General features: G+C 39.8%; 1 long non-coding RNA gene across 3 annotated transcripts; it reads right to left on the bottom strand.

Annotated features, from left to right (window-relative positions):
* Positions 1-2,190: 2,190 nt before the first annotated feature.
* On the bottom strand, positions 2,191-12,616 carry LOC118168048. 3 transcript variants are annotated; one of them, XR_004751363.1, is made up of 5 exons: positions 12,413-12,616; positions 11,895-11,979; positions 11,341-11,458; positions 9,965-10,180; positions 2,191-2,200 (listed from the first exon to the last, which is right to left on the bottom strand). It is a non-coding gene; the product is annotated as an uncharacterized LOC118168048 (long non-coding RNA). The 3 variants fall into 3 exon arrangements; XR_004751349.1 differs by having other exon boundaries at positions 11,895-11,998; XR_004751342.1 differs by lacking the exon at positions 12,413-12,616 and having other exon boundaries at positions 11,895-12,039.
* Positions 12,617-15,254: the final 2,638 nt, after the last annotated feature.

Genomic DNA, 15,254 nt, shown 5'->3' on the forward strand with positions numbered 1-15,254 from the left:
AGCTCTTATTTTTCCAGAAATCTCTCTTTAAAGAGATCACAGGAGAGTTGATAATAAAGAGAAATGCCTCAAGGCTTAATTTATATTTTCTGCTTTTTCCATTTGCAGGAAAAATACCAAAGGCATAAACAGCATTTCTGTAACTATTTAGGGAGCTGCACAAATTTCTTAAGGAATTAAATCTCAGCGTGAATAGACTTCACAGCAAAAAGAATCCAGTATGGAAAGAAATATAAGAAATTCATGCTGAGATCAATGGTTATTTATTTATTTATTTGTTTATTTTCATGAAGAAGTTACTTTCCTATTTATCTGTACTGCCCCGTGGCAGAACATTGGCACTGCTATTTGCAGCCTTTGTCTCATTTAGAATAGATAATGGAAATATCTCCTTCTATTTTAAACAAAACAGCACCAGTTCAAGGAGAAAAGAGAGAAAAAGAGAAAGAGAGTGCATGAGAGAGAGTGATAGAGATTTACGATAGCTTAAAAACATATGCTGGTAAAACAAGCAACAGCAACACAGCTGTGGCACCTCTGTTGCAGCCTAGATACACTGCACAGCGTCTAACTGATGATTCTATTTCAAGGATGAAGACCTCAAAAGTTGTTTTTTTACAGCTGAAGACCCATTCTCTATTCCTTTCCTTTCCTGATGCCAGATGTTAATGTAACATGTAACAGGGATATGCCTAGGTCAAGTGTTTTTAAAAGGTTTGAAGTTCTTAAAAATTTCTTCTGTTAAACATGCACTAATTTCTCCAGCTCTTACAGATTAATATTACCTTCGTGTAGAGATGAACTATTAATGAGATCTATAGATGAACTATAGATTTACTCTAGATCATCTACATATGATCTCTATAGGTTTTATCTCTATAATATATAGAGAGAGAACAGTAGAGTTCTTTATTGATCCCTAAAATATATAAAGAGATCTAGAGATTTATAGATCTCTATAATATATATAGAGGGAAAAATTGAGCTCTAGAAAGATCTACAGATGAACATAACCCAGAGCAAACCCAGGCTTTGTCTGGCAGCTTGTAGCCTGGATGACCTAACAGACATATTAATGGTTGTTGAAGGAAACAGGGCATGAAATGGCATCTCTATCACAAACCATAAAGATCTGTTACTCAACAGAACAAGCAACAGGGTAAAACATTATTCCATGCAGTCAATTTAAATGGCTAGGGTTTTGGATGCTTATTTGTGGTGAGTAGTCTCCTATATATTTTTTGACCGTCTCTGCCACTGACCACAGAGTGCAGAAAGAACTGCGGTATAAGCAAAACTACTTTGTAGACAGATGTCAACTGCCTTGAGTCTCTCCTTAAGCAGCTGAGCACACAGAAGTTGTATCCAAGTCACTGGGGTTTGGCTGCTTGATGCTGAGCTCTTGGTTCAGTCATGTCTTCAGTGAACTCTTCACCTTTGTTTTAGGCCTCTTCAATTTATTTGGCATATATAACAGAACTAAAAATTTACCAGCCAGCTCTGATGACCACCCACATACAAAAACCTCTAAATACTATCTCTCTCTCTCTCTCTCTCTTTTTTCTTTATTAGGTAAATAAATATTTTCGGTTTCCTTAATTTGGTTAAGTACGTATTTCTCTATATATCCTAATAAGCATCATAACTGAGGTCTGTATCTTCTAGCTCTGAGCAAGATATTAGAACAAGGAAACCATTACTATCTCTGCGGCTACTTTTTATCTCCTCCCCACTGGATCTTCATGTGGACTTACGAGAAACCCATCACACAGTATCACAATAACTGCCCTTGGGTACAGTAAAAGCAAGGGTCACATTAGGGCTGGCTGAAAGGCAGTAATTCCAACTCATGAAATATACTGAGGTTTCAGAGCCTGTTCCAACATGAACAAAACCAATATCTCCTGTTATATGTGGATCAAGAAAACAAACCTATTCCAGGAGACCAGCTGGAATATTATCTGTAACCTACTGATTAGTTACTCACCTTAGGCAGAAAGAGAGCCAGCCTCAGCTCCCCTCGGGGAACCACTCAGTTGAGTAGAGTTGAATTTGGGTTTCCATCCTTCCAGGTAAATGCTTTTCTCTGATACACTCCTGAACCTGAGAACCTCATTAATCATGTTTTCAGAGAAACTGGTATGTTTTGATTTTTTTTTTTAATGAAATAGCTGTCATGGAAGAAAAGAGCTAATTCAAACTTGAAGCAACCATAGCTAGGGAGTGCAGAATGAACTGCCCCTCAGATGCTTGGCCTCCTGTTCCACGTACTGTTGCCATACAAGGTTATTGTTTCCAGTCAGACAGGCGTCAACATTTCAGGGTGCATATAACAGAATACTCGGGGGTTTTAGAAGCCTGAATATTTTGGGATGCCAGTTCAGCCCGGTGCCTTTCCTTACTTCAGATTTATGGTCGCCACGTCTAGCCAGTAGTAACAAATGAGGGCTCTTTCAGCCAGGCAAATATTCACACCTGATGGCTCAGCACTAAAATACAGTCAGACTTGCAGAGTTTAATTCAGTCTAAACCTCAGCCGCACAGGACTTCCCAGCACTACAAATCACTGGCACTCTTGACAAAGGCAGACTTGGTATTTTAATATTGCGTATCTCCTTTTCTTCCTTTCAAAAAGTTCCAGTAAAATGGGATGACGGTTGAATATTTCTCAAGGTGAAATAAATTATGAGGACATGAGAATTAAATTACCCCACCAAAAAAAGCTTTATAAATCATTCTAATCTACATATCTAATTCACCTATTCCTTTGATAAGGATGTAGAGCCATTTTAAAATGATTTTGGAAGGAAGCAAGGCTCCTGTTCTCAGTCAGTTATCTTTGTTTCCTTTCTCATAGTGTTTGGACCTAATCTGATATTAAGGTAAAGGTTTCAAAAAAAATCATGAGAATTCTCTGACAGACATAGGGAAGAGATCCTTGTGATTGCTGATAGCCAATGTGGATTCCCGGATATATAATAAAGTGGAAGCTTGTGTCTTCATATAACTCATTAAAAAAGTTAGTCAATCATAAGAATAGAGTGTTTGGAAACCAGGTTTTCATAATTCTGGTCCTTACAGAACTACATAGATTTTTTCATTTTTTATTTATATTTTTTTTTTGAGGCGAGAAGCAGATTAAATATAGAGGGCAGATAAATAAGGTTCTGCTCTGAAAGTTTATGGACAGTCTCTACTCTAATCTTTGGTTAAGTATATATTTTTCAGCAATCACATTTGATACTATCAAAGTGTGCATGAGGGTTGCAAATGGTACCAAGACCTTTGCATTTGATCTAATTTCCCAATTTACAAGTCTCTATTTCTAAAAGCAATAAAAGCTCCAAACATTTCACTGATATAAGGGCAAGACAGAGTAAAGGTACTTGCACACTACTCGCTTGAAGTGCAGATAATTATGACAGCTTGTTGGTCCTCTTTAGCTGGTGGGAAGCAAAGATAGCCCACTTTTTTTTTTTTTTTTTTTTTTTTTTTTTTTTTTTCCTAGAATATCCCAACAGCTGTGTGATTTCACCTCCTCCATGAGACTGAGACTGTTGCTCCCAGGAAGGAAGATGGTCCCACCATCACCCAGTTGGGATGTGTTTTGAAAATCCTCCTGGCTGCAGTGCAAGGCAGGGACATAGCTCAGCTGGGGAAGGCAGCTGTGGGGAGGAGAAATAGGGGGTATTCACACTACTTCTTTCCTAATCCACTGTCTTAGCTCATTTTAACTGAAGTGTTCTGGTTTTGATCAACACTCCACAAACTGCTCAATTTGGACATGATTTATCAAGGAAAAGTTCACATTTTTTCCCTTGAATTGTTCAGTAAGAATATCATTAAACAAAAAGTCTGGCTTTTCATGTAAAACAATTCAAGCACTGAATCTCCAAGTTGTCATGTAAATGAGGTCCCTTAGTTTACTCACTGAAATGAAGTAAAAATTATGTTTTAGAATTTTCAGGAATAATCTTTTGCAACATGAACAGTAATAACAATAACAACACAGAAATCTTGTACAAGAAATAGAAAATGAAGAAAATCTTTAAAAAAAATCTTAAAAATCTTTAAAAAATATTCTGTTAAAAATATTCTGTTATCTATATCTGTGGTTTCAAGAAACAATATTTGTCAGCGGAAATCTGTGAATAGATTTAATTAATTCCAAACTGTACTTTTAATTGGTCTGCTGAATACCATTTGTTTTTATAAATAAGGGTAGGAAATATTTTTCTGTGTCTTAGTTCATAAGGCTTTGGAAATTGCATATGCACAAAGACTGACAAAAATTTCTTCATATTCAAAATATTTTATTTAACCTTTCTTTGTCCTTACCTTTATGTAATAACATTCTTTTAACAGGTTTTAAAGTGTATCAAGTGTTGACATTAAATCGAAATAAATTCTTGACCATATATATATCCGTAAACACTATTATCACAGAATTTTCAAGACGTGATGTATATTGTGAATTTGATTTTAATAATATGTAAATAAAATCCCAGTTTCTTCTTGGTCACCTTAGTAAACTCAGATAAAGACGTAGCTGTTACGCACAACCAACTATTTTATGCATCACTGTCAAGGCAATTCTAACCTCTTTGTATCTATACCTTAGATATGAAACATGTTTTGATGTCTTTAGTAGGGTATATATCTTTGAAGATTTTTATTGTGTTTGAAATGTCCTCCTGCTGCCTATATTACACAATAAATTAATTAATAAAAATGAATTTGACTCAGCCAAGATGGTAGTGAAGTAGTGGCTGTTGAGCTGCCAGCGTGTAAAGGTTTTGGTTCCCAGGCCTCCAGCCAGCACAGACTAAGCAGATTAAAGAGGTACCTTGCTCAGTGTTGATGAAAGATGGATAAAGGTCATGCTAAGATACTATTTTGTGGGGTTTTGTTTGTTTTATTAGAATTTAATATGCAATCTGTAGATCTTAAAATACAGAGAGTACATTGACTCCATCCTAAACAAGCTTCATTCTCTGTGTGCAAACCTCCTTCTGCATTTAGGATTAGCTTCCTTGCCTAGCATATTGTATTCCTGTATCAGTTCTATTTTGTAGAAGTGTACTTGATGAGGTAGCTTCCAAACTTCCGTCGACCCTTTTCACATAAAAGAAACCTGTGTTTTCCTTGGTTGGCAGGCCTAGCATGTCCTTATGCGTACCTGGGGAGCACCAGCAGTACAGCTGTGATGGCTTCCAGCCATCAGCCTCCTCATTCAAATGAGATGATTTATGAACTCTCTTGGATTCATCCCCATTCAAACTTAAATGTGAATTTAATCCCTGGAAAGTCGGTGGTACTTAAATACAAAAAGAAAGCTAAGCACAGGTTTGCAAAATAAAAATGGTCGCAGGGAAAAAGCTACATGGTTTCCTACCACCTTCTGCTTTGGCTCTTCAACCTCCAGCCAGGTGGGTCCCACAAGGTTCTGGCCAACCCTCAATTCCTTCTCCTGGAGGATGTTCACATTTATTTTTATTTCCAAGCCAGTGTAAAGTCTAATTTGAAATGACAAGTACTATATGAAATGGAATTTCCTTCTTCTGCCCAGCTCAAATAAAGACTTAGAGTTGCAGTCTAAGTAAAAGATAATGATATTTTTATTAAACTAGGTGACACTTGTTAGCAACACTAAAGGGTCAAACTAGAAGTGAAGTTGCTTCATGATGCCCAAATGGGTAATAAAATGCAATTATTTCCTTCTCAAAGTGCCATGATGATTTTTTCCACTCGTTTATATCCCATTATATGTTCCCTTAATATGCAGAGCAGAGGCATTCCAATGAAATATTCCTGCCATGAGATTCCATGAAAACTCTCACTTATCTACACTATAAATATTTCTCTTACTTCCAGCTCAAAACCCAGTTTATTTATTTATTTATTTATTTAAAAAAAAAAAGCTTAAGTATTTTCTTTCCAAAACTGGACTTTGGAAACATATTTAAGTAGAACTATGAAATATTCAACATTCAAACTTTTGTATCCCATAAACTGAAGAAAGTAGTGCCACATATAAGGAATGCTGATGCGATTAGCACTACATAGTGCCAAGTACACAAACATAAAAAGTGCAGCCTGACATCTCTAACACCATAGTATTAACTGAGGCAATAAAACAGTCCCATCAGATACATGCTGACCAAGGCTTGTTTAACATCAGATGCCCATTGCAGGTGCCAGTCTGATACGCAGCCATGCACATTGTGAAAGGAAAGTGAGTGTTTTTTTTTCTTGGGGGTAACAAAATCTCACCACGCCAAGCATCACTCAGTACAGCTGCTGCCTGCAGTGTTTCCAGACTGCAGACTCTTCAGGTGAAGACAACATTGAGGTGTGGGGCCTCCTGTGATGAGTAGAAAGTGTGATTACTGCTGGAATGTGGTGTCAGCTGCATGCAGTGCTACAGACTTTCCAACCTGATTAAGGCAAGATATTTATGAACGAAGGCAGTAGGATAACATGACAACATTTCATTTCTCAGCTAGCTGGTTATGTAAATGGCCTTCAAGAGAGATTAAAAGAAATGAATATGCATGCATTGCTGTCAGGCTGCTCTTGATCAGAAAAATGCATTAGAAAGTTACCCATACCAACTCCTGCTCCTCGTTTCATACCACTCAGAGTAAGGCTGAACTAGCTTCTGGATTGCAGCTTAATGCAACCCAGCCTTTAGGTTGTGTACAAACAGCCTTTAATTAAGAAGATTATGAAAATTGCAGCACTGTTTTGGTGTTGAATCCTCCTTTTGGAAGAAGTGAAAAGGAGACAACAATGTGGCCCTAGCTTTCTTCCAGTCAGGCTTTGCCTATTAACCCTGTCTCCTCTCATCCTGCTCCTTTGGTCCCACTGCTGGGAGATTTTCCACCCCCAGAGCTGAGCTGTGGGTAACCCTTTGGGTCAGCACAAACCAGCTACTGAAACCACCAAGAGATTTGTCATCACCTTCAGAGGAAACAAAAAACAACAAGTGCCGTTTTTGAATTTTATCTAGTCTCATTTGGCCAATTTTATGCATGTATGAGGCAAGTTGTTCAGTTCCATTTGTTTCCAATGATATTTCCAGAGGGGATTTTTCCCTTTCCTTGCTTGAAAATCTTCCACCTGTTTATTCCCACTCCCAACCTGCTTAGGTAGTTACTCCTTTCTGATAGCATTACTTTAGTATTCACGTATTTAAATGTTTCCTCCCTCTTCCTTTCAAAAATGACTTTCCCAAGCTGCATATATTAAAATGTATTAACCTGTCTCAATTGTTCACATACAGTTTTTCTTCTAATAAATTATTTGCATTCAGTTTTGTTTCCATTTTTATTTATATACATCTATACATTTATTTTTGTCTAAAAGCTTAAAAATTGTATCCCTATGCTGGAGCAGAGGCTATGCATTAAAGATTGGTAAGACCTTGAGCTTACTAATGAAATTCATTACCATATAGAAATTACTGCTTTGACAGCACCACATGTCTTACGTTAAGTTCATGCGTAATTTGTCCTGCAGGATTCTTCCCTGCTTCATCCTCATGGGCTGTGCCTTTAAATGAAGCATTGGTGCCAGCTTCAATGAAACACTGATTGGGAAAGAGTTCTCTGCTGGAGAATGGAATTTCTGCTCAAAACTACAAACAGTGGACCACCACCAAATAGCCAAAAACATAGGCCCTCAAATGGCATCCAAAATGAGGGAGGTCTGGGGCTCAAATCCTTACCCCAGCACAGATTCTGCTCTTCAAGCACAGAAATTCATGACCAATAGCTGGAAAATGATGAAATTGAAGCCAAAGCTTTCATTTTTGATAGCTTGTCATCATAAGCAACTGAAGAAATTTGCACTCAATAGGGCCCAATAATTATTCTCTCTTTATAACATATGTGGAATGCAGTTTTTTTAGTACCACACTTGCTAGTGCTGCATTAGTAGTTTACACATTAACAATATATAGGCATGCCACAGCGCTAGAACTGGCTTCTCTGCCTGGCTCTGGAATTTGTTGTTAAATACAAGAATGCATCTAAATAACTGATATAAAACCAACTACATTAGGCCACTATAACACCATTCTGTTTGTTTACTATGGAGTCTTTATAGAGATACAAAAAACATTTTGATAGAAAATAAAATCTGAAACCTCTCTCCCCCTCCATTATACTTCAGTAATCTCCCTGACATTTCAAACGTAGCAATTTCTGCTAAATGATTTATCCATGGCTCCTGTGTTTTCCCAGCAGTTCACTGAATAGTCTCTACAGGACATTTGTGTATGATTTTGGCACAGCATAACAGGCTCTGGGAAAGCTAAACTCTCCTGGTGAGCCATCCCAGCTACAGCCCTGTACTCTTGTGGTAGGAATTGTACCTCAATGGGACCAAAAGGACTGGGAAACTCTTAACCTAAGCCTCAAAGGGTATCCTTCAAAGGTGTTAAAATGCAAGCATGATTTCTATTGTGTCTATTGTTATATGCACTGAATTCACAGTACTGAGTCGTGGATTAATTTTCTTATGTGGGTAACAATCTTGTGCTGAGAGAGATGCAGCATCATTTCTGTTAACTGGTGTTTGCCAGTAGGCCTTACCCAACATGATATGGGTTTGACCAACTCTCTTAGTTCAGCAGAACATAGACACATGGCCAAACCTTTGGCCAGAACAGGGCTGTCTGAATGGCCAAGCCTTGTGCAGACATTTGTCTTAGTCTTGGTGGTTTCCACTTATGCATGACTACAAAAAAAGGTAAAATCAATTGCAGCCATAGTGTTAATGGAGCTTAGACATGTAATCCTGGTTGTACTGCACTGGTGATCTTCTGTTTATACGGTGCCTTTTGTGCAGATGGATTCCAAAGGAGTACACAAAACCGTGTTTGTGTATACAAGACTTTGCCCAGCGCAAGCCTGCACGTCCCTTGGGAGTGGGGCTCTGCAGCTGTCCAAACAGCACACAGCAGTACCCAGCAGTTCAGAGGGGAAGACATTTCAGGCTGAGGTTGGAGCAGCAGCTCAGACCCAAGCTACATTAACCTTTGTGAGCATTTGGCTACAGAGGTATAGCCAAGTGTCAGCTTCACAAAGGATCTTGACTGCTGGCACATTTATCATCCAACCTGACCTGTGTCCTAGCTCTGAAATACAGTCAGGTAGCAGCCTCCACCTTCATTCAGTACCAGTGGCCTTAACCCATCTCCTGTGGCTAAAGTGCCAAAGAAAACTTAACAGATACCTGTTTGTAACACAGCAGGATTAGGCATTACCTTGGGGTGGTGTTTGATATGGCTGTGTTAAGAGCTTAGGCACTGCTGAACATGTGCTGAATTCTAATTCTGGATTAGGCTACTCAAGCCTGTCTGCATTTCTCTTTGAGTTCTTGGGTGAGTTAGGGATCAAACTCTAGAAGAGATTTTACAGTGAACTAAGCCAATTAGGCTTTCCATTTTGCATAAGAAAACCCCATACACTTAAGAAAAAGGAGTACTTCCAGAAGGAGCTATAAGCCTGAGCCAGGAACAGTCCAGGGAAGCCTGCTCTTCTCCTAACCAAAATGCATCTGGCACCCTCAGCCTCAGCAGGACCTTCCCCAGGGAACTGTCACTGCAGTTTCTCCTTCCAGAGCAGGAATGGTGCCTGATGGTTTGTGTCTCCTAGCAGCCATCCTTTGAAAACACTGGAGACAAATAGGCACTTCCAGGACTTGATTCTCCTGATCAGGTTAGACACCTGGGTTTTGAGGAAAACATACTGCACCTAAGGGAGAGGAATATGACCAAGCTCTCAGAACAGTCATGGAGATCTGTTCAACTCAGTCACTGGAGACCAGAGAACAATTTAGTTCACTTTACAAGTCACAACTACCCTTCATAGCAAAAACTATCTCCACCGACACACCAGACACTTAATGAACAGGCTTAAATCTTGGATTCAGCCTTCAGTCTGGACCCAAATCCTACCCTTACCTTAAGGCTGAGATGAATCACATGCTTTTTCTCACCACTTGTAATGAAGGGAGCACCAACAGCTGAGGAGTGGACATGTTCATGCTTTCTTCATCTGAGTCGTGCTCTCAAAGTAGTGTCTAGAGCTCAAAGCAGTGTCTTTCCTAAGCTGCAAATCAGACTGAGCAGGTCCCATGCCCCATGTAGGTGCTCTGTTCCTCCTCCTTCTGTCTGCCACAGAGGAAAAGAAAGCATCAGGGACAAGGTCCTCTCTCCAGTAGCAGGTAATTAGGTGGCTGCACCGCATCTCCTGCACTGACAGCTCTCCTTCCCAAAGCTGGTCTAAGGGACGTGTCTGAGCTGCAACAGGAGCAGCAGGGCTGTTGGCTCTGGCAGAGCTGCTCTGAGGATCAAGGCAGGGACCCATGCAAGCAGCCTCACAAGCTTGACACTCACCCACGTATGCATAAGCTCTTATTCGCAAGGTACTGGCTCTGCCTGCCTTTGCTCTCAAACACCTAGCTGCAAACAACCAGGTTTGTGTGCAGACAAGATGGAACACGTACAAGGGGATTTCTAACAAAGCCACCCCGCTCTCATGCTGTAAGGTCAATCTTTTAACCACACAGTCAGAGCTACTGAACTCACCAGAGCTACCAGAGGAAGGAAGGAAGGAAGGGAGATGAGCCCCTGGAGCTCATTCAAATTAAGGTCCCAATTCTGCCTGCAGGTTCCCTGGTGTTAACAGGGTTTTTGTGTGGGTTCATGTTAGCAAATGGGGACCTAGTTACGCACTTCTGATTAAAACTAAACATAATTTGACAGTGCAACCTTTTCCTTATGTCAGGAATCTCCAGCTGTGTGCCAAATATGCAAGATAAAAGACTATAGCAGAACTGAAACAGTATAAAAATACGTTACAGTAAGCATACATTTTTATAGCTACATATTTTTTCCAGTTGATTCCACCCAGTCCATCTCTCTTCAAATAATTGTCATTAATCAAATACAAATATAGGCCCCTTGGGTCTAACTCAGACTTGAAGCTAGGCACATGTGTAAGTGTTTGTTGGTCTGGAGTCTTAGTTGTTGCAGTTTTATTGAGAAACATTCTACAATATTTTTTTTCCCTCCACCTCCCCTCCTCCCACCCAACAAATCAAATTACAGAGGGATTGATCTAATCATTTTGAAAAATGTTTTCATATATCAAATATAGTCCTACCCCTACAAAAAATAGAAAGCCAGAACAAATCTGCTTTTTCCATTGTCAACAGCAGATAAAGTCAAGAGTCTCACTTTAAATCTTACAGATAGACAGCAGCTTCAGAGCCATGCAGTGCAGCAACAGTTACGGAGAAAACAAGTAAGTTCATAAAGTGTAGACTCACACAAGTCAGGAAAGGCAGGAGCAAAGGTTCAGCTAGGTGGCTGCTCCCTCAGACAGTTCCTCCAAAGACACAAGAGGAGCAGCAGCCTTCTGAAAAACAGCAAGTGCCTGGATTTGGGCTCGGAACAAAAAAAGCCAGCCTTTACTCTGAGCTGTCAAAACAGAGTCAAAACCCCACGCATCCCCAGTTGCTGGAAGAAATCTTACTGATTTCAATGGGATTCTTTATGGTTACAAAGATAAGCATATGGCTCTGCTTTTGCATAAGTTGGTATATAAAGATTTATAGTCTTGAAGATGTTTTTGCATGTATGCACACACATGTATTTATATCTATGCATATTTGTTGTATGTATATACACATACCGTACATTAACACATACACAGAGAAAAATTGCTTTCCAACCCACAGCTAAGAAGGAACAAAGAAAAAAACAAAGCTCAATAACCTTTGGCACCTCAACAAATTCAAAGAACCTGAGAGAGCAGAAGGAAACAAGAAAGCAGAATGTGTCCTTCCCCACCCATCACAAGGAATCCAGGCTATACGCTTACCATGGTCCCAGGCTGTAATAGCATCCTCAGCCTTGTCTTTTTGTGGAAGCCTTCTTTCTGCAAGACGCTTCAGTATTTCACATTCCTGCTCTCCACAAAAGAGACTTTGGATATACAAAGTTAACCAGCCCTTAGTACTTTTTTTTTCTTCTTCTTTTTTTTTTTTTTTTTTTTTCCCATCAATAATATCCTGTGACACACGCTTTTGTTTCCAGCTATCACATGATTTGTAAGAGGAAGATGTGCCATCTCCCCATATCCCTATGATAAACCTTTCACAGAACTCTACGTTTGGAAATTGTTTTCTCATAGATGTTGTATACTTCTTCAGAACAAACAAGACACATTTATGCTTCAGTCTTGCTCTTGAAGAAGGGTTTGCACTGGGAACATTTCAAACAGAGTAAAACTTCCACCTTTCCTGCAGAGACAAAACATTAGATTGAGAGGGGAGATAACAGATTTCCAGAAAAATAGAAAGAGAATTTGAAGATTGACATGACATCTTTTCTACACACCTTCTTCAAACTTCACACATTACTGGAACAGAAGATGTATTGCTCAGGTTCTGTGAGATCAAGGTGCAAGACCTTCCATAAGGAAAAATTGTGTAGAGGCTAAGGGTTGAGGTATGCTTCAAACATTCTCAGATATCTATTTCACCATGAACCAAACACAAAGACAGAAAGGGACTTCTTAATTCCACTCTTCTTCTTCCCTCTTCTTGTAGTAGGGGGATTTGCTTAATTCTTTACAGCTGACCCAGGCCTTCTACCCTGACAATCTCTGTGCTAAGTTTATGGCATGCAGCTGCTGTCCTTCTGCTCAGGGCAAGAATGTTAACCCTTCCCCTGACAATCCTTGAACTGGTTATTATACACAGTCCATCACACGTATCTGATTTGAGACACCACCAGATGGTTGTTATTTAGGTGAAAGCAGACCCAAATAGAATAATAGTCCAAAACACTACAAGGTCAGTTACTAAACTACTAATTTGTGATCAGAAGTTGGAAGAAAGAAATATGTTGGCATGGAGAAGGGGCATGGATGAGAACTGCTTGAGTTCTTCAGTCCCTTTGCATTCCTCCTCTTGAAGAACTTTCAAACCTAAGCAGAGAGTTTTTTCTTCCATCAACTATCTTATTTGGGGGCTTGGGTCAAGTTTTTTTTTTTTTTTTTTTTTTTTTTTTTTTTTTTTTTTTTTTTTTTTAAATGTGCTGTTCTGAAACACAAACCTTCTTAAGGAAAGGTTGAACTTAATTCACAGCAGAGCCAGAAAAAGAGAGCCAACCTTCCGCTGGCACTTCTACATCTGAAAAGGGAAGAAAATTGACACCTGGAAATGCTGACATTTCGGGAAAACAAATCTTAGCCATTTTGAGCACAAGTAGGATGCTGGCAAAAAACATGACATTGAAGCAGGAGGAATGTAGGAAGACTTACAAAACAAAACCTGAGAGGGATATTTAGGAACAAATAAATAATGAGTGTGCTTAGCAGTGCCACAGCTAATTAATTTGTATGACCACTTTTCAAGTCAGGGAGAGAACCTGGTAGATACTGCTCATCTTTCCCCTCATAACAGCTGCACAGATATTAACACTAGTGCCTGGAGGAGTCAACTGAAACTGTTGGCTTTATACCAGCCTACCTCAAATCAACATGATGGTTTCCTTTAGGGCTTTGCAGATAGTCAATATTTCAGCTGGGAGGCCAAGTTATACACCAGTTTGGTTCAGGCAAACTGAGTTTAGATTTTCTTTGTACTTGCTTTTCACACTGAAGTGAGAAACCGGAAAAATTCTGCTTTACAGTCAAATAAAATGAACAACAACAACAACCATGATTTTGCAGAAGGAACCTCCATCTTTCTATCCACCACAGCACATTTTGTGACCCCCTGTGGTACTAAGAAAAAATTCAGCTTCTGTTCCATCCTCTGCCAGAGGCTCCTTTCCTACAGACACATACTCAAGCAGTTAGACTACAGCACATGACAGCACTGGCTGTTATCAGTTTCCACACCACCCCTGGAGCCAACCTGTCCCTTGATGCAGCCACCTGGCCAGCATGCCCTGACTGAAGGCAGCCCTGGGTGGGCAGGGGGAGGACGTCCCCATCCCACGGGACATGCAATGCAGACTTGAGTCTCCTGCTTGACTTCTCCCCTCCTTGCCCCATCTCTTCCCCATAAGCCCACATCTCACCTGGCAAGGGGGAAGAGCCAGTTTTGTGTGATGGGAACATCTGCCTGCCTGGGGAGCACTGGGTGCACCAGCCCAAACAGCCTGGATTAAACAACCAGTACATTTTTCTAAACAGCATTTGCTGAAAACTGGAGCAATTTCCCAATTTACTATACATGGGACAGTCCTCTTTTCCCTGGATGCAGAGCATTCACCCCTTCTAGCATCAGGCACTGGGTCAGCCCCCTGGTCCCTGAGTCCCACCCTCTCTACAGTCTGTAAGGAAAGACCAGAGTGATGTGGAAGTGCCAGCTAAGCGGCTGGCAGGACTGGGTGAGCACAGCCCAAATGCTTCCTGTGGTTCCTTCTGCAGAGGAGTCCCTGTTATAATATGACATGCTCTCCTATGGTGTCCACACTGGGTTCTCACTTACATCCTGTTGTTCAGAGAGCGGCTTCGTTTGAGCTAGTTTGTAAATTGCTTAGCGAGCAACTGATTTCTGAACAATCACATGCTCTACAGACCAGCAGTGCTCTATAATCATTCAAAGAACAAAAAGATGTATTATGACAACGTTTGGAATGCAAATGCAAATAAAATAAAGCCCAGACATTATAAGGTTTACATATATTTAGCCCAAGCAGAAGACAATTGGAATTAATTTAGTTCTTACACTTTAATATACCATATACGTATACAAAAGGAATGCATGTAAATCAAAAACAATTTACAAGAAAAAAAAAAAAAAAAAAAAAAAAAAAAAAAACAGCAGCACTCATATGGTGGGTGTACTTTGTCCCATAATGCTAGCCTTGCTGGGTTTTTCTTTTTCTTTTATTTCTGCACTACTGGAGCTAATTTGTTCTTTTTAATAGAAAACTTGAGCAAGTTTGGGTTGTAGGAGCTCTTCCTATACTGGCAAATAGCAGAACCAGCATCACAATCATCTGGGGACCCTTCAACTTAAACAATACTCGTGCAAGTTATTTTCAGAGACAATGTTTTTAGTAAGCACACCCATAATTCAAGGTTCTCAAACATGGATATTTTGTGGAAACAGAAACAATCTTCCTCATGAACCTGCTTTTCTATATCAGGTTGTTACCTTTTCATCTAGTTAGGTATGGAAAAAGCAACCACAATTCTCCAGGCCTGTCGGGGGAGACAACT

The sequence above is a fragment of the Oxyura jamaicensis genome, chromosome 1, assembly GCF_011077185.1.
Source record: "Oxyura jamaicensis isolate SHBP4307 breed ruddy duck chromosome 1, BPBGC_Ojam_1.0, whole genome shotgun sequence".
NCBI lineage: Eukaryota > Metazoa > Chordata > Aves > Anseriformes > Anatidae > Oxyura > Oxyura jamaicensis.